Source organism: Dipodomys spectabilis, unplaced genomic scaffold (genome assembly GCF_019054845.1).
Source record: "Dipodomys spectabilis isolate Male_0828 unplaced genomic scaffold, ASM1905484v1 ptg000279l, whole genome shotgun sequence".
Classification (NCBI taxonomy): Eukaryota; Metazoa; Chordata; class Mammalia; order Rodentia; family Heteromyidae; genus Dipodomys; species Dipodomys spectabilis.
The window spans coordinates 1,491,394-1,511,786 of NW_024870956.1; positions in this window are offsets into that span (position 1 = coordinate 1,491,394).

Below are 20,393 nucleotides of genomic sequence, written 5' to 3' on the forward strand. Positions count from 1 at the left end.
TCTACACTTGAACCAATCTCCACCTCAAGCTCTTTTAGAGGTCAATGGAGATGAGTCTGACCCATTTTCCTGTTCTGCCTTAGAACCTTGATCCTCTTTTCTCAGCCTCTTTGTAAGATAACAGGCAGGAGTCGGTATAGTTGCTGTATTACTGTTAAGTAATTTAGTAAACATCATGCCAGTTTATACTTCTTCCCAGCAGTGTTTGAGTGTTTCACACACACATAAGATAAAACCCACTCCAGATTTGATAACATCCAGATCTCATAATGTGAGATATGTATTGTTATGCTCATTTTAACTATTAAGACTTTGAGCTCCAGAGATTTTAGTTAATTTTGAGTCCCTATCTCATATACAGTGGAGCCTGTATTCATGTTCAACTAGGTCTCTTTATTTCAGAAAACATGGAGTCATCATCTGTTGTAGTCAACACGTGTTCTAGCAAGTACTGCTCCTTAAAAGCACAGTTCTGTGCCTGACAGCTTATTTTTCTCTCTCTTTAACTGTTTGCACCCTTCTCATAAGCTAGGAAAAGCACACATGATGAGAAGAGCCATTTTTGAAGGGGAAATTGATAATGGGTTTTGAACTTGGTATCACATACATATTAGTCAGATCTTCCATTTGAGTTAGCCTCCAGCACTATATTTCTGTTTTTTCTTTGTATGATTATTACAAATATGAGCTACACAGAGTTCATAGTCATAAAAGTCAGGTATGAATATATTTCTTTTTTGAAATATCACCCCTTCCCTTGCTCTCTCAATTTTTCTCTCTCACTGGTTTGGTTTTATTAACTTCCTCCTCCTCCTCCTCCTCCTCCTCCTCCTCCTCCTCCTCCTGCTCCTCCTCCTCCTCCTCCTCCTCCTCCTCCTCCTGCTCCTCCTCCTCCTCCTGCTCCTCCTCCTCCTCCTCCTCCTCCTCTCCTGCTCCTCCTCCTCCTCCTCCTCCTCCTCCTCCTCCTCCTCCTCCTCCTCCTCCTCCTCCTCCTCCTCCTCCTCCTCCTCCCTCCTCCTCCTCCTCCTCCTCCTCCTCCTCCTCCTTCTTCTTCTTCTTCTTCTTCTTCTTCTTCTTCTTCTTCTTCTTCTTCTTATCATTATTTTGCTGTAGAAGGGATAGTTACATACGTGTGGTAATGACTACATTTCTTTTGTATTGTTTTTGTTTCAGTCAGTAATCAGGCTTGAATCAAGGGCCTGAGCACTGTCTCTGAGATCTATTGCTAAAGAATGACACTACTTCCCTGAGTGCATTTCTTTTTGGATAATATTACCCTTTCCCTTCATCTCTTCATTTTCCCGTCTTTCCCCCACAAACAAGTTGCATAGGTCATTTTCAATATAGTACCAATTGAATATCACTGTTGAACATGTTCATCATTTGACTCACTTTTAATATGACCCCTTTCACTTCTCAAAGAGAGATAAATGAAGAAACATGACAAAAATGAAAGAAAACAAAGAAAAATATCATCTTGTTTCTGTTTCCTGGTCACTGGCTATTTTTGAGATAAAATAGGTGTGTGTGTGTGTGTGTGTGTGTGTGTGTGTGTGTGTGTGTGTGTGTGTGTGTATAATGGAGCTTGAACTCAGGGAGCTGACTTTTAGTTTTTTAACTCAAGGGTAGCCATCTATGACTTGAACCAACCTTCACTTCTTGATTTTGAATGGTTAATTGGAGATCAAAATTTCACAGATTTTTCTAACCTGGTCTAGCTATAATCCACTTTCCTCAGATCTCATCTTCACAAATAGCTAGAGTTACAAGTGTGAGCCACTGGCCATGATTGGCCTACCTTCTTTTTGTTAAGTAGTTGAAATGTAAAAGACAGTTTCAACCATAGTAAAAAAGAAATCCATTTAACTTTCCCAGCTTCATTAACTTTTAATACTTTGTCACATATGATATGTACAGAAAAACAGTTTTGGTTTTTGTCTGGGTTTTTTCCTCACGATGAACTTGATTTTATATAGCTTTTAACCTAGTAAATATTAATGAGAATTTGTCAGAGGGCATTAATGACCTTTTTTTGTCTTTCATAAGTTAATGGTGCAAACTAACACTTGTGATAAATTTGTGTGCAGGACCCTGATAATATATCCACATTCTTAGCCAGAAGACAGTAGTGACTGTTACTAATCATCTAGATCTGACAAAACCTTGACTCAGACCTTATTACCACATTCCTGTATGTCCTGTTAGAGTGTAATCCTGACTCTCCAGTGAACATTACAGAGCCTTGCTGGACCTTCTCAGGACACAGCTAAGGTCACCAGTCAGGCATGGCACCTACAGTGTGATGGGAGACTGGTGACAGCTTCCTAAGATGGAACAACACAGGAAATGATACCTCCTTAAGCTGTCATCAGTCCATAGGGTTCCTTATTGAACATTCGACCCTAAAATTTAAGGAGAAATCAAACTCTCACTTCCTTGTGCCACTTGTGGACCTGTATATCTTCTGCTGCTGTCATCTTCTGTGGAAGGAAATGATCTGAGCTCTATAAGCCATTTTGCTTCTTCTAGGACCTTAGTGTAAGTCTGGCTTCTATACTTAGACAAAAAGAAATGCAGTGATATAAAATAGCAAACTTAACCTTTTTCTAGTCTATTTATTACCCAAATATGTTTTCAGTTTCTACCAATAATTCTTATTACTTAGAGGCACTTAATTAGCAGTCATTTTCTCAAACTCCTAAGTTCCTCAGTAAGCTGTGCGAGAGAAACCACAGCAAGTGTGAAGGCTCTTCCAGTCTAACTTCTTGACCAGGGAAGAGTGCCTCCAAATTGAACAAAGAACTTCTTATATCTCAGATTACATGTCCAAGTTATATATGCCAAAGAAAGTTAAGGACAAGAGATTAGTCTGACTTGGGAACAATGCAGATAACAAACACATATTCGATGTTAACAGAAACAAAAACAAATTTTCCTTTATTCATCTAACAAAATAAAAAGCACTACTTTTCTCATTATCTCTTAATTGTGGTTATATGTATTTTGGACTAGCTTGTTGAAAGTCCTGAAAATCTCTTTGACACGAACTCAGAAGTTCTGTTGGTATCAGCTTGAGATTTTATGAAAAAAATAATTTTTATATTTTTAAAAATCTATTTTATTATAAAGATGCTGTATAGAGGGGTTACATTTACATGAGTAAGTTACATTTCTCATTGAACATTGTTACCCAGTCCAGTGTTTATCTCCCTCTGTTCCTTCCCTCCAATCCCCCCCTGCGTTGTAAAGTTAATTCCCCCCACAATGTCCTGTGAGTATCATTGTTGCAATGCATCACCATTTATACTTATTTCAGCATTTTGTTATTTCACTTCCCTTCCCCCAATCAGATAAATGAATATACAGAATGCAGGGTACCAAAATCACAGATGGGAATTGCCATGGATAAAACCAATAGGAGAAGAAAAATAACATAAAGGAAGAAGAATGAACTATCTGTAGTACATTGGTTACATCACGCTTGACAACTAAACAAAAGAAGACCTGCCGTTTCTATATATTGGCATTCATTTCAATTAGCATCATTTTGTATGGTCATGTATGTATTCATAACTCCTGTGCTACTATGATCCACTTTCAGGAGTAATAGGCTAATGCTAATCGTTGCAAGTGAGGGAAATCATAGAGCTCATGTTTCTTTGGGCCTGGCTTGATTAATTTAGTATGATTTCTTCCAAGTCTTTTCATTTTCTTAAAAAAGGGACGATGCCACTCTTTCTGATAGAAGCATAAAATTCCATTCTGTAAATATACCATATTTTCTTGATCCATTCATCTATTGAGGGGCAACTGGGTTGGCTCCATATCTTAGCTATGGTAAACAATACTGCAATGAACATAGTTGTTCTGGTAGCTTATTGCCCCCAAGTTTGAGATCATTTGGATAACTGTGAGGAGTGGGATTGCTGGATCTTAAGGGAGTTCTATATTTAGTCTTTTGAGGAACCTCCATACTGCCTTCCAGAGTGGTTGATCCAGCTTACATTCCTACCATCAGTGTAGTAGGGTTCTCATTTAGGCATATCCACCCCAGCATCTGTTATTTGTTTTCTTGATAATGGACATTCTAACTGGGGTGAGTGGGAACTAAATGTGATTTTTGTTTTGATTTGCATTTCTTTTATGACCAGTGATGCTGAGCATCCCCCTTCTCTTTCTGAGAGGCCACAGTATAACAACTTTCTAGTGTGTCAACCGAGGCATAGAAACTTGTAATATTGTATGCTTTTTGTTGTACATTCATTTCACTTGGAGCTTCCAATTACTCCTATAACTTACAGTAAAGATTTATACTATTTACCTTACTGAAAAAAAAAACACTAATTTTCAAAAAGCATAGAAAAATGTCTCTTTGTCAGGGGTCCCAGTGAATACTAAGGAAGTTTCTTTACTGGGAAATTTTACTTGGTTGCTTGTTCATTATGTTATTTGAACACATGTTTAATTTGGGGTTTCCCCGCCAACTCTTTAACAAACTAGCAACTATGTTGTCTCATTGGATTTTGTTCACGAGTTACAAAATATTTTGACATATTTTTGGTTTAGTGTTTGGGGGGAGGTTGGCGTTTGAAGTACTAGTGGGCCAATATTCAGGCTTGAACTGAAGGTCTGGAGCTCTTGCTTAGATTCCTTTCTCAATGCTGTCACTGTGCCCCTCGAACCATATCTCCACTTCTGGCTTTTTCTAGTTAATTGAAGATAAGAATTTGAGGATTTATTAGCTTGAGTTGGCATCAAACTGTGATCCTCAGATTCCATCCTTGTGAACAGCTAAGATTACAACAATGATCCAGAGGCTGAATATATTGTGCTCCCTATGAAACATAAACAAGGGCACATAATTCTGAAGCATGTGTGTAAGATTATGCATTTCTCTGTACAGTATTTTCACAATAAAAAAAGAAAATTAGTTATAAAATTTAGCCCTTATAGGTGTGTATACATAATATAAATGTGCAGAGGGAAGTGAAGATGTATCCACTGATTTTAAGGAAAGATTTCACCTATGGCTTTTCACAGACTGGGCTACACTGTACAGAAAACTTGAGACTAAAGGTGAGGTAACTGATGTCATCATCCCATTCATCTACATCCCTTGTCAACATGTGCATATACTGTGGTGTAATCATGATTATTTTGTGTATGAGAGGCAGTACTGGAGTTGAATTCAGGAGCTAGGTACTGTTGCTTAGCTTTTATATGCTCTACCATTTGAAGCACAGCTCAGCTTTCTTTATTTACTGTTTAAATGGAGGTAAGTGTCTTTTTTGCTCAGTTGGCTTTGAACTGAGTTCCTCATATCTCAGAGTTCTGACTACCTAGTTTTACAGGCCTGAGCTTCCAATGCCTAGCTTTTCATTATTACTTTTACAAGCTATATGCTCACACACATTCCTTGCATTCAAAAGTCTCACTGTTCAGGCTGACAGGATGTGAGGAAAGATGGTTGAGTGGATAAGTTACCAAATGGGCCTCTAACTCCATTCTGGCAGTAATTTACATTTCAGTCAGTGAGTACATATTTCCAATATCAATTTTTAAATGCCTTTTTGAACTGTCTTTGAAACATCTTTTAAACATTATCTCCCAAGCAGGAGATATTACGTGAATGTATTTGATAATATTTCAAATAGGGGTGTTATTGTGTCTGGGTGTCTGTTGTCAGAGGCCGTCCATCTGGGCTTCAGGAATAGAGCTAATATTTACTGTCTGCTGGTTGCAGACAGGGAGGATTTTACTGGCCAGGCTTTGACTTGGGATCCATTCATCATAGACTTCTAAGTAGCTAGGATAACAAGCATGAACCACCAACACCCGGCTTGTTTTAGAAGCATTGCTTTTCATTCATTGAATTTTTTTCCTGGAAGGTTGATCTAGACAGACTGCTTGTACCTCATGATAATGTGATTTGAATAATACCCTTTGCCTCTGGCATTTCTGAAACTGATTTCCACAGTTCTAGAAAATGAAATTGTTCTAAAGCCAATAGCATTTTCCTTGTGAGATGTTAGGTCTCTTTTTTAAATCTCTTATCCTTTCCTTTGGCAAAACAATCAGGATGTTTCTGTACAACCCTATTTCTTGAGATTATTAGAGATAGAAGGTATCATGTACACACTTTCAAATAATCTCTCCTTTTATAAACATATGTTACAAGATTGGGTGGAAGAATGATGACTATTGAATTAATTTGATAACCACTCTAGAATTTTTAAGCTTTAATGCTTATTAACTCAAAGGAGGATTATAAACATTCAGAATAGTGAAATGTGGCGACTACTCATTTGATGTATGTGGAAAGATGATAAGAATTCTTATGATTAATAAAGTATATCTTCAAATTTCCAATGGTTGACTGCTATGCTAACTGGGAGGAGACATTGGTGCTGCCAGGGGTTTGAAAGTTGGTAATGAAGCAAAATATCCGGGCAGAGCATTTGCTAAGGATATAATTTCTAAGACTCATACCAAATACATTGAACTAGAATGCTAAGTGATGAATGACTAAGCACCAAATTTTATTTGTTAGCTTCTTTGTTTTTGATGTCCTGGAATTTGGACCTAAGGCCTGGGTGCTGTTCTTAGTTTTTTCCTCAAGGCTAGTGATCTTCCAGTTGAACCACAACTTCATACCATACTTTTGGTGTTTAATTGGACATGTCTTAACAAATTTCCTCTTTGGGTTTCCTTAAAACTCATCCTCAGATATCAGCCTCCTGAGTAAGTAAGATTCCAATTGTAAGCCACAAGAGCCCAGCTAGAATCACATTTTAGAAGTATTCTTTAGATGAATCAGATGTGTCTGACTGCTATTTTAGCACTTTGGTTCCAGTGGGTCATGTCAGTTTTATACTAATATCAGAACTTTTCTTCTTGTAATCCACAGTATCCCATATCTATCTAATTAATTCTTATCTTCATTTCTGACCTCTTTTTTCTTCATTGTACATTTCCATTCTTATTTCACAAGCAAGTATGTCAGGGCTGTTTTCCTTTTCTGAAGGAAGTCAGGTCCATCCCCATCAATGGGGGATGTACTTGCTGTTCTTACTGCCTGGAGTACCTGCTCCTAGATAATTGCCTGGATGATGGCTCCCATATCAACTATCTCTTGTTCAGGGTTGTCTCTTCCCATACTCACTGTGAAGTTGTTGCTACAAAATCACCAATGTCATGTCTCTGATTTATAGGAATTATAATTATGATTTCTGGTTTTCGTTTCAGCATGAAATTGGTAAGGAGAGAGCCAAATTCACTTCTGTTTCTCCAATACCTATAATAGTGGTTAATCCTTAGTGTTCAGGTGTCTTACATGGAGATCCACCTTCCCCAGCTCGATTTATCCTAGCTTCTGGTCAGGACAGCTCTTCAAGCTGAAGTCTGGTGACTAGTAGTCATTCCCTCTCATTCTTTGTGCCTGTTGGTGTTGATGAGTCCGCTTCAGGGCAAAACCAGTGCCTGACACCTATTTGTTGCTGTGGCAACGGTGGCTGTGACATCATAGAAGTTATAGCCATTATTTTGTGAAGCTGTGTGAGGACATTCACCAAAACATAATGTCTTCCATATATGTGTCTCCTTTGCCCAGGAGTGCATTCAACAATTCAACAACAAAACTGTCATCCAGTTCCTGATACACTCAGAGTATGTTTCCATTTCCTTTAAAAAAAAGAAAAATTCAAGACATGCTTTGGTGATTTGTCATTGAATTACTGAAACAGAGTATATAATTTTATGTATTTGTACGTCTATTTCCATCTCTCTTGAGCCCTTGCCATATTTCTTTGTGTTTGCAGCTTGGTAAGGGAAATAAGATTTAATTCAGTATAGTCAGAGATTATAGCTCAGAAGGCTCTTTTTAGACACTTTTGGAGGAAATGTCTACTTTCTATCTGAGGTTCTACAGATGGCCATCTTGGTACAGAAACTGAGTAGGGTGTCATAAGAGGCTTGTCCTGATTTCTACTGACGTTCCTCTGGGTTTGGGGAGTGTGATTCCACTGCATATGTGTTTCTTTGCTACACTGAAGGGTACAGGCCTCCTCTGAAAATCTAAGGCCTTGGGGGTAAACCTCAGAACCCAGCTTCCCACATCACTAGGATTACAGGCCTGAGTCTCTTTTACTCAACTCATAGCTGCATTTTTATACATAGCGTAGTCAGTTTCATTATATTCACTTCATAGACAGATATATACAAATATATGTATATGTTTATTCATCTATTTATAATCAGTGTTAGCTCTAGAAACACACAAATATATATTCATATAATCATATAATTATAATCAAAGTATAGCTGTGTTTCCCCAAAAATATTTTACACTAATATTTTGTGAAATTATTACTCAAGACTAAAAATTTAAATGCCTTTGTAGTTTGAAAAATCATATTCAATTTCATATATTATACTATATATAACATCAAGAATATAACATGTATTTACATACAACTGATTTAGTTGTGTTATTTTCCAGCCTGATTTTGTGTTTCTTCATCTATGTAAGCCTTCTTTCTTCTATTGATGACAATTTTTACTTTCCAGTATACATATTTCCTATATATTTTGTCAAATATCAACCATAAGTAGATTTTTATATTATTGGAGCCAAATTTTTCTTCCATATTTACACAAAGCACAGAGAAAATGTATACAGATTTGTACTCACTGTTGGATGAGTGTCCCACATACCACTATAAGTATTGTGTCATTTGTCCCAATTGACAGAATAGCTTTCTAGGACATTTTATCTGCTGTCCAAAACCTTTTCTAGACACCTTATTACCCCAGCCAGGTATGGCCTGGCTTCTTTGTCGCTCCCTGTGCACTTAACAGTTCCCTTTATACACAGTAGGCTCTCTTGTACAGCTCCCTGTCACTCTGTGTTTTTCCCCCAACAGCACACGTATGCAAGATGCTTCAGATTGTAGGATTAAAAAGAAACATATTTAGGATTCATGAATCTACAATATATCAAAAATATTGACATTTTAATAAAGTTTTAATGAAGTTAGACAAAAGATTTTTCCAGGAAGGGGGAATGGAATCTCTAAATCTAGATTGGCCTCTAAGTTGCCTTCAGGCAGAAATTCTGCTTCTGAGTCCTCAAAGGGATTTATTTCCTCATTAAAGACAGGATTTTCTTCCTGAGTCCAGGGATAGACAGATTCTAATTTCTTAATTGGAAATTGGATCCCCTGCAGGAGGACAGAGTCTGGTATTCTGTGAGGAAAGTTTCTCATTCTTCTAGATTTTGGACCTCTCTTATTGGTTTTCCTGAACATAGACTGGGGTCATTTTCCATTAGTACACATTTACCCTGCACACCAAGACGAGTATTTTTGACTGGTTTGGCACCGATCTAGGTGGATTGTGAATATCAATGGGAGACATTCTGGATCATCTTCTTCCTTGGTTGTATGTGCAGGTGCACCTGCATCACATGTGGTGTTCAGAACCAGTGAGATGTCCACAAGACTCAAAACTTGCTTGGGCCTTTCCACAAATTCAAAAAAGCCCTATATGTTCACATCCTTTCTGGAGATTAGTGATGGCTTCTGATCTCTATCAGTCACCATAGATGACATCACTGATGGGTTCTTTATCTGGAGTTCTGCAGGAGTTGTTCTACGGTGATACAAACCTGAACATGGAAATAGGTTCAGGAGTCTTAGAACTATAGAAGTTAAGGTGTGACTAAATTTCATGAGGATCTAATGAGGAAAGCTGTAGAACTTGAGTTTGGACTGAACACTGATGAGAAGGTAGGGTGTTTCTAATGAGTGATTACTTCCAAGTTCTTTTAAAAGGAGAACAGATATTACCTTGCAAAGAATATCAATAAAAGGACATTTTGCCATGTTGGTGCGTACTAAGGGCTCTTGGCCAATGAGGCACAGACCGAGAGACCCAGGTTCCATCTGTACTCACCAGCTCTGAGGCATCTAAACAAGGACTTATTCCTCTTTTCCTTGGTCTCAAGGATCATGCGTTCCTCCAGCTGCTCCAGAAGAATATGTGAGAAGAAGAGCAAGTCTGAAGAGGGCATGTTGAGCTTGACATACTGTGCAAGTTCTTTCATGGTGTCATGGTACTTGTACTCAGAGAAATCATCATGGTAGAAGTCCATCCACATAGGAAAGATGGAACAAACCATGCTGTGATCAGACAAGGAAAATGAGAGCCCGCCCTCAACATCCTGAGCCTATAGCGTTTTTCTGGCAGGACATGCATGTTGGGAGGTGAGAAGAGACTCCTGCAAGCAGGATGCTCCTCACAATTTCTCAAATACAATACTCTAAATTTCTCCCTGTGATAGGTGGAGAAATTTGTTTCCCCACTGAATCTGTCTTGGTATACACAGACCTCCTTGTCATCCATGAGAGTCCAAAACAACAAGCGCATCCACAATGTGTAATCTACTATCCACTGAAGTGCCAAGCCTCAACCCCCTGGTGAAAATCACAACTGGTGTGCAAAGAAGAATGTTGACTTTGAATCAGAAACCTCAAAGATACCCATTTTTCAAGGACAGAACTTCTCTTTGTCCCAACGTCCACTTTCTTCTTCATCTTGTTCATCATCCTCCCAGTTATGTTAGAAGGATCTGTACCAGTGGGAGGAGAGAAGGAGAATAACTCTGTGCTTCTCCTTTTTCTGAACTAACAGGACACACTTGGGACTGGTTAAAATAAGTCCACAGAGTAATGTAAACATGACAGACAAAAAGTGCAGATATGTCTACACAATTTCAAGGAAATTCTGTGAGGATGCTTATATGCATCTGTCCAAATAAGTGCACAATGGCTCATGCCTCTAATCCTACTAACCAGGAGTGTGAGATCTGAGGATCACAGTTTGAACACAGTCTAATTTGTGAAATTCTAAAGATACTTCAATTAACCAGCCAAAGGCCTGACCTGGACCTGGGAATCAAATTATAGAGTGCTACGAACAGGACAGCACTCAGGCCCCGAATTCAAGCTCAAGTTGCATTCTTTCTTCTGTCTATATTCCTTCAAAGGCCTCCAAGACAATGGTTTCCTAGGTGAGGGTGGACGTTGGGTGCCACTGGCTCATTCCTTTAATTCTAGTCTCTCAGCAAGCAAACTGCTAAGGCACCATTAGCTTCTGTGGCAAATGAAATGTTCTGGCAGCCCAGTCCTAAGGAGTTAGCTGGGAATTGAACTTCTTTGGCGCAAGACAAGCTCCTGTGATCAGACCCCAGTGAAACAGCCTCAGAGAGATACCTAGTATTCCAATAATCTGCCAGGGTGTCTCATCAGCCCTGTTTGAAAGAGGAACACTCACTTTTTAAACAATATCCAGTGACTGCTCCATTGTCTCCTACTCTATAGTGGTGAAGGATGTTTCCAACATAGAAAAGATGACCTTTCTGGTAGGCAGGGACCAGGTCCATTACCAGCATTTCCAACAAGCCTGAGTACAAGCTCCCTATATTATAAGGCATATTCAGGGTTTGGGCTGACCCATTGTAAAACTGAGGTGGTAAAAAGAATGGATTTTTGAAACATGGAATTGGGAGTACACTTGAAAATGAGTAATAGAGTGGATTGAAAAGTACACAGTAAATATTTTCTCTGCATACACATATAAAAGCACACAAGAAGAAGGTTGTAATGTGGGCTAGGATGAGATTAAATAGGTTTCCTGTCATAGTTATACCTGGCCTGAGTTGCCTTGTGATTTCCTTGGTTTCTTCTTATAAAAAGGTCTGAGAATATGGATTCGTGTTTTGGCACTGATCCAATGTCTGCAGCATTGAGTGAGGCACTCACACCTCTCATGCCTGAGACCAGAGTCTCTTGAACTTTGAAAACAACACAGGAACATCTTTCTTGTTCCTGAGCTACAGGCCACTTGGCTTGAGCTAACTGTCAGTTACAGTTGCCTGGCGCTCAGAGTTCCATATTCTATTCCATTCTGAGGTAGAGAGTGTCATCTCTCAAAGCCCAATGATCTAAGCTGCTTGCTCACATAAGACCACCCCAAAGACATACTGGAGCATGAAATCTCCCCTCCCACATCACTCTATACACATGCGAACATTGTCAAATCCCAACATCCTCAGCTAGGTCTGGAAATCAGCATGCTCTCAACCTCTAGGTCAGATCCATGCCTTATTTGTCACTATTCCTCTTATCCAGCAGAAATCATTTTGCCTCTCAGGGCCCTCTCAGCCTGCCATGTACTTCTTGCATCTATTTTTGACATCTACATCCTAGGACTTTGTTAGATTTTGGTTCCTAATCTTGTTTGCCCCAGGGTGCTGTCATCTGGAAAAAAGGTAAGTACTTAGTGGTGGGAAAATCATACAAGTATTGAAAAATAAACCTTACACATATTTTCAGACCTTTTTAGAGATGTACATTCTTGTAAGATAAGAGAGTATTTTTGATACTTTTGTCATATTTTATGACAGAGGGGAAGGGGAGGAGGGAAGAGGTGCTGCATTGTCTTCTCATAATTCAATGATTATTATAGAGAAATACTATAGTTGAAGGAATGTAAGCTTTAAATATAAAAACTGTGCTCCTGTTTGTTTTTAATAAAGTAGTCATTTATAAAGAATTCCTCACTAAAGTCTTGTCATCTTTGTCCCATGAACTATCCTCCTCCTTCAAAATAATCAGGAAAAAACCTTCACAAATGAGTGTGCTATTGCGTAATCTCTGGATAAGAATTTAATCTACAACTTTGCCAGAGAATCTGTGTGTGTACATGTGTGTTGGTTGTGTGTGTGTATGTGTGTGAGGGTGTGTTGTGCATATCTGTGTTTTAGGTCTTGAATTCAGGGGCTATATGACAAGCCTGAGTTTCTTTCTGGTGAGGGTAGTGATGTACCAATTGTGCCGAAGTTCCACTGTAAGCTTTCTGTAGTGAACTGGAGAGGAGAGACTCATAAAATTTCATGCTCAGGCTGTCTGAACTAAATCTCAGGTCTCAAACTCCTGATTAGTTAGAGTTATCAGCCTCCATAACCTGGTGATAAAACAGTGTTACTGGAGGCAGCGGGATTGTAAGTTTCAGTCTAGATTCACAACATTCTATATCATAAAACAGTAAATGTAGAACCCTATATAAAAATACAATAATAAGATGTAATTAGAATATAATTTAATGATATAGTCTGTTAGCATAAACTTCAGGAAACCATGGTCTTAATGATTTAGCATTACACATCCAAACAAAATGAGATAATTTCAGAAGACTCTACAAATTTTCAATTCCATCATATAATAATTTCAAAACATTATAATAAACAGGAAAACATTCATATTTATAATGTAAAAAGATGTAAAAAGTTGAAGAAGGCAGATTATGAAATGGGAAATTCTGCACTGCGGAAAATTATTGTCATGGTGAATATATGATAATATTCTTCAGAGGAGCAATAGATAAATATATATTTACCACACATAGTCTAACTTGTCTCTTTCTCTATCAGCTTCCAATATTCTGCACATTGTCAGTGTATTCGTGTTTATGGTATATTACAAAATAGCTAACAGAGTCAGGAGATTACCAAAATAAATTAGCTTGAATGTTTAGGGAGATAAACCTGCTGATTATATTGGCTATTTTATATATTTAACATGTAGTGTGTTATCATTGTACTCTCTAAGTATATACATAAGCTATTCAAAGTGAAATGGAATTTAACATGGTTTTGCCTGTAAAGCTAGGTATTTGGGACATCAGTTCCAGACCAGTGTAAAGTTACCTGCAATGCTCCCCAACCCCTGGCTATGTGTGATGGAATATTTCTATCATCCCAGGCCCATGGGGAGTTGAGAGCAGGAGGATTTCATTTCCATGCCATTCTAGGAAAGATCGTCCACATGGCTCCATCTCAACCAAAGAAAGTTCAACACTGGCTAGCACTTATCACCCTCACCTAAGTGAAAATAAAAATAAGAGCATTGTAGTATAAGAAACAAACAATATTAAAGCAGGGCAATACAAGCCATCATGAACAACACTTAACTAGTGTTTGTTTCTCATAACTGTAATCCTAACTATAGCTAGGATTATATATGTGAGCCAGAGGCACCTAGTAGTTCATTTTAATAATGACTATTTGAAGTCAGGTGCCAGTCCCTCATGCCTGTAATTCCAGCTAGTTATGAGTCTGAGATCTGAGGATCGCAGTTCAAAGCCAGCCCAGGAAGAAAAGTCCCCATAAGACTCTTATCTCCAATTAACAACTGATAAAACAGAAGTGACTCTGTGGCTCAATGGGTAGAATGCTAACAACCTTGAGCACAGAATCTCAGGGACAGTGCCCAGGCCCTGAGTCCAAAGCCCACAACTGTCAAAAAAATAAATAAACATTTTAAAGTCGGAATTTCTTGTAAATTAAAATGACAACTGTGGTATACAACTCCACAGACTACTACAGATTTCATTATATTTGTAGTTAGATAAAGTAGCAGCACTTGAATAAAGGACATTTTTTCATAAATTAGGGCAGATTGGTCTCTAATTTGAGGAAATTGGTGGACTCATACATAATATTTTTGGTGGCTTTTTGTTTTGTTTTAGAACAGGATGAGAAACCTTATTTCTGCCAATTGCCATTTGGATGTGTCTAACATCATTCACAGGCATTGCAAAATTAGAAATAAAGACAAGACACAGTCAACTGGCAATAAATTTACTTGTCTTTTTGCCATGTTCCAAATGATTTCTTTAGCTTATATGTCCCTATGGCCTATAGTTTCCTAATCCTGCCTTCCTCAAAATACAAGCATGTTTCACCAATTCAGATTTGAGCCAGGAAATATGTAGTATTAGTGCCAAGAGTCAAGGAAAATTGTAACACAACCAGGGAAGCATGAAACCAACACGTTAGTAGCTGGACACTGTGGACTCAGGCCTATAATCCTAGCTATTCAGGAGGCTGATGATCACAGTTCAAAGACAGCAGGAGTGAGAATATCTGTGACTCTTCTCTCCAATTAACAATCAAAAAGCCATAAAGGGAGCTGGGACTCCAGAGGTAGAGTAGCCTTGATTACAAAAACTCAGGTGCAGCAACCAATCCTGAGTTGAACCTGATGGTTAGGTACAAAAACAAAAACAAACAACAAAAACAAAACAAACAAAAACTGGGAGAAAGCTCAGGAAAGGATGGCATTGTCTACAAGGCAAATGTACACATTCATGAATTGTGATATGGTAAACTCACTCTAAACACAGTAGTAACAATTACATTTAAAAAAGAATCTGAGAAATCCCAAAGCCATGGACCTTATGATGTGCATCTGCTTTCTAGTATTTCATCTGACCTGGTATCACAAATGTTGTAGCCCAGGGTGATTAGAAAATATGAAGGCAGAGATCTTTTCAGATTGTAACAACAAATCTTTGATTACTTTAAGCTAAAAACAAAACAAAGCAAAGCAAACAGAATAGACTTTAAGGTTAATTAGGCTGCTATTAAAAATTCAGATGTTGGTAGTCTTCGTGGAGAGGAAGGGAAAAAACAAATTATGTAAATAGGGATACAGGTGGATCCATAGCAACAATGAGATGTACAACACATTATGTCAAAAAAGGAACTTTACAACTTTGGAGGAGGAAGTGGGAGATGGTAAGGGATGAAAAGGGGAAACAAAGGAGGAGGCACCAATGCTTAATAAGACATGCACTCATTATCTTGCAAATGTAATTGCAACTTCTCTGTACATTATTTTCAAAATTAAAAAATTGAAAAAAAAAGATTCCAGGCAGAATTATACTGTTAAATGATGAGTTAGTACATATGTTTTGTAAATACTGATCTCACATATGTCAGAAAAATATCCATGAATTTATAACTAGAAACTCTGAAGTGTAAGGTATATTAATTAGGTAACTTTCATTAGGTAGCCAATGAAGAGAACACCACATGGTATTCAGTCATGTAAAGTAGTTTATTTACTGAACTGCTGCAAATGCCATATATGGTGGAGAGGCATGTGAAAAAAAGGGGGTTGACACAACCTTGGGCCAGGACATATCTAGGCCAAGGACCGGATGAGATATGGCCTGGTGGGGGATTCTGGCCACACTGAATGTGACCTCAGGGCCTGGGAATCTCCTCTGATCAAATGGAAAGTGTGACCAGAGACTGACCAGGTTGTGATTTAGCAGGAGGGGGAGGTGTCTGCCTCCAGGAATGCCAGATACCTAGGTAACACATAAAGTAGAGAAACTTAGCCAAGAAGAGGGGAAGTGTCTGCAAACGGTCTGCATGGCTTGGGCAGACCTAATACCAAATACAGGTAGCACCTCTGCCATGTAACTCCTGACTCCAAACCATTCATTCTCAATTATTATCTTTCTTTTCTTTTTCTTTTTTCTTTCTTTTCTTTCTTTCTTCTTCTTTCTTTCTTTCTTTCTTTCTTTCTTTCTTTCTTTCTTTCTTTCTTTCTTTCTTTCTTTCTTTCTTTCTATCTTTCTTTCTTTCCTTCCATCCTTCTTTCGGTCTTCCATCCTTCTTTTTGTCTTCCTTCCTTTCTTCCTTCTTTTCTTCCTTCCTTCCTTCCTTCCTTCCTTCCTTCCTTCCTTCCTTCCTTCCTTCCTTCCTTCCTTCGTTCCTTCCTTCCTTCCTGCCTTCCTGCCTTTCCTGCCTTCCTTTCTTTCTGTTCTCTCTCCTCTCTTTTTTTCTATATATCTCTCCTCTCTTTCACTCACCCTCCCTCTCTCTCCTACCTCAGTATTCTCAAAACTCAAAAAATGGACACTTTGTGAGTTGAACTCACAGGCTGTGAAGAACAGCTCAATTGGAAAATGTGAAGTTTAATTTACTGTTACCTTACACCTCTACCACAGGTCACTGGAATCAAATAATGAGCACTCAGCAGGATGGCATCTCAAGCCATTTGAGGAGGAAAGCAAGCACATTCACTGCATTCTGGAGGTCCACCCAGGGACGGTGGGGGAGACTCCTCCCTCCTCTTGAATCAGGAGAGGTGACTGCCTCCAAGTGAGCCAGTTACCTAAGTGACAGAGAAATTGGGCAGAGACTTAGCCTCTTGTGGTGTTCAGATTAATGACATGCTTCAACATCATCCACTAGTTTGTTGAGATTGAGACTGCCTATATTTTTGGTTAGGCTATGTTCAAATTGTGATCTATTTACTTCTGATTGCTAACTATGATTATAGATGTGAACCAGCATATCAGACCATTCAAAGATCTTTACCACGCATGGAAGACATTAAGTTTATTTTCCCAGATAACATACAAGTTGACAGACAGCAAAATAAGTCCTGAATTCTGGTCGAGATGTTTTTTAATGTGAAGCAAAATTTACTTAGCAAAATATCTGACTACTGTGATAATACTTTCAAAAATGAAAGTTTCCTTTCTCCACACTCATGCTAATCCCTCAACTAATCATAGAACTTAAAATAAGTAAAATTTACCTGGGAGCCAGTGGTTCATGCGGTAATCCTAGCTATGCAAGAGCTGAGATCTGCAGATGGTAGTTCAAAGCTAGCCCTTGCAGGAAATCTGTGACATTCTTGCCTCCAATTAAACACCAAAAAACTGGAAGTGGCATTTGGCTCAAGTGTAAAGTGCTAGCCTTGATCTAAAGAACTTAGGGACAGCACCCAAGCCTGGAGCTCAAGCCCCATGACCTACAAAAATAAAAAAGGAAAAAAAGTGAGGGAAAGCAACATTTTAAAAGTAATGTGCACATATACACAAAAATTGTATAGAAATAAAATTATAACAGTCCCTGAACTGCGAAAAAAGAGATTAAAGTGAAATTACCTTCAATCATTCATTTAGATAATCTATACTGAGGACCATCTATTGGAGCTCACATCACTAACTAAAGGGGGAGAATTTGAGAAGATCACACCTCAGAACCATTGTGCCAGGAAAGTAATATGATTCTAATATTATCCTAAAGTCTAGTAAGTTTGGAATACATTTGTGATCCCAGTTACTTGGCAGACATAAGTAAGGAACTTAGCCTCTGTTCAGCCCTCAGCAAAATTGATAATCTATGAGCAAAGTAACTAAATTAAAAAAGGATTGTTCTAATGGTATAATACTGCTCAGCAAACAAAATATCTAAATTCATACTCATTTCATAAAAGAAGAAAGAAAAGGGAAGAAAGAAAGAAAAGAAAGCACAGAAGGAGAAGGAGAGAAGTGAAGGAAGGAAGGAAGGAAGGAATGAAGGAAGGAAGGAACAAAAGAAGGAAAGAAAGAAGGAAGGAAGGAAAGAGGGAGGGAGAGAGGGAAGGAAGGAAGGAAAGAAAGAAAGAAATAAGGAAGGACAGAAGGAAGGAAGGAAGGGAACGAAAGAACCAAAGAAAGAAGGAAAGAAAGAAACAAAGAAAGATAGAAAGAAAGAAAGAAAAAGAGAAAGAAAGGAACTAAAAGAAAGTAAGAAAGAAAGAAAGAAAGAAAGAAAGAAAGAAAGAAAGAAAGAAAGAAAGAAAGATAGAAAGAAAGAAAGAAAGAAAGAAAGAAAGAAAGAAAGGAAGGAAGGAAGGAAGGAAGGAAGGAAGGAAGGAAGGAAGGAAGGAAGGAAGGAAGGAAGGAAGGAAGGAAGAAAAAGAAAAAAAGAAAGAAAGGGAGGAAGAAAGAAAGGGTGAAAGAGGGGTATAAATAAAAACCTCAGCATGTGATAGATGTTAATAATTACCCTAAATCATTTAAACTATAAATGCCTTCATTCAAATCTCTGGGCAGAGACATGTTATATCAAGCCTTCTTGTACGGACTTGGGACCCCCAAAAGACCATCAGAGAACTACGACCAATGGGAACAGCAAAAGAGTCATTTATTTGCAAGCTCAAGCTTGGTCCTCCACGCACTGGTAACCAATGACAGTAAGAGTCCCCAAGCACAAAATCAGCACAGTTTTTATAGTATTGAACAAACAAGTTTAGGGAATTTCCACACAAGCAGTTACATGATTGGTTTGAGTCCACACTAAACATACTGCCCTTTTTCTGAACTGTTGGTATGTTCTGTTCCTCAAATACTTGGCCAACTGTTCTGCTTTCTTAAGGGTGGGCACGGTTGGTGGCAACCTGTGTTTGTTTTCTCTCTCTTGGGGTTACTCTGGGGGCAGCCTAGCACAAGATGGTGGGGTTAATCTCAAGTTGGAGTTACTTTGGCTCTTCATTCCCTCCTCTTGTAAAGCATCATGGTCCAATCATGTTCCCCTAATTGGCACAGTCTTCTATATTTACAGTTTGGTATTGGGATCTCAGAACTAATAGATGGACTGTGCTGATCCTCTCTTTCACAAAGGACACCAGTCTGCAAGGTCCGATTGTGAGTAACAAAATTAACAGTACCAAAGGCCCTGACATTTTCTTCTAGCAATCTTGACTCTGTATATAACAGCTAACTTAATTTTATACCAGCTGTACTCGTAAGCTCCAATTTTAAGACATACTCATACCATTTGTTACATACTTAAACTTTCTGAGGTTTATCTTCTTTACAAATATTTTAAGACAATCCTTACTTTTTAAATCCTTTCTTATCCAGAGGATACCAATTTTCCCCCAGTTCCTTTCCTAAGGCTTTCTGTACTACCCTCATCTTCTTTACAATTCCTTGAGCTTCTTTGTGGTGAGAGTTTAAAACTGCCCATTTTTCCTTTGACTTGTGGAACCAAGTTATCTCAGAAAGCCTCAAGGCACCATTGGGATGAAAAGCATGCTAGATTTTTGGGGGAGTGTCCGGTTGTGGGGCCTCAACTCTGGGCCTGGGCACTGTCCCTCAGCTCTTTAGCTCAAGGCTAGTGCTCTACCACTTGAGTCACAGCGACAGTTCCGGCTTTTTTCTTTTTGCTTATGTGGTGCTGAGGAATCGAACCAAGGGCCTGAGGCATGCAAGGCAAGCGTTCTACCACTGAGCCACCTTCCCTGCCTAAGCTTGCTAGATTTTAAGGCTAAGATTAGGGCTAGGTCTCATTCTTCATACTAACTCCATTGATTAAAAAAAATCTCTCCTTTATCTTAAAAACACACCCAGAAGGAAGCAGGTTATTACCATACCAGAACCAGACTAGGCTGTGACCCTGAAGTGCCTAAGGCAAGCCAGTGATATCCTCGTTCCCAATATCTACTGTGGGAGTATAGAGGGTTACTGCATATTACCAAGAGAATGTCCCACAAGATCTTAGTTGTAGCAGCTTTCAACCGGGAAGCATTTTCAGGTGATGGAATCAGGCAGGAGTGTAGTCTACTTTTACCAAGGTGGAGGTGGTCTGGGTGATGATGTAGATTTCCTCGAGGTAACTGTCAGGCTGTTGTTGAAGTTTACCCATTAGTATGTGCAGCAGCAGCAACAGGGTCTCTCAGTGGTTCCAAGGGACTGTCACACCT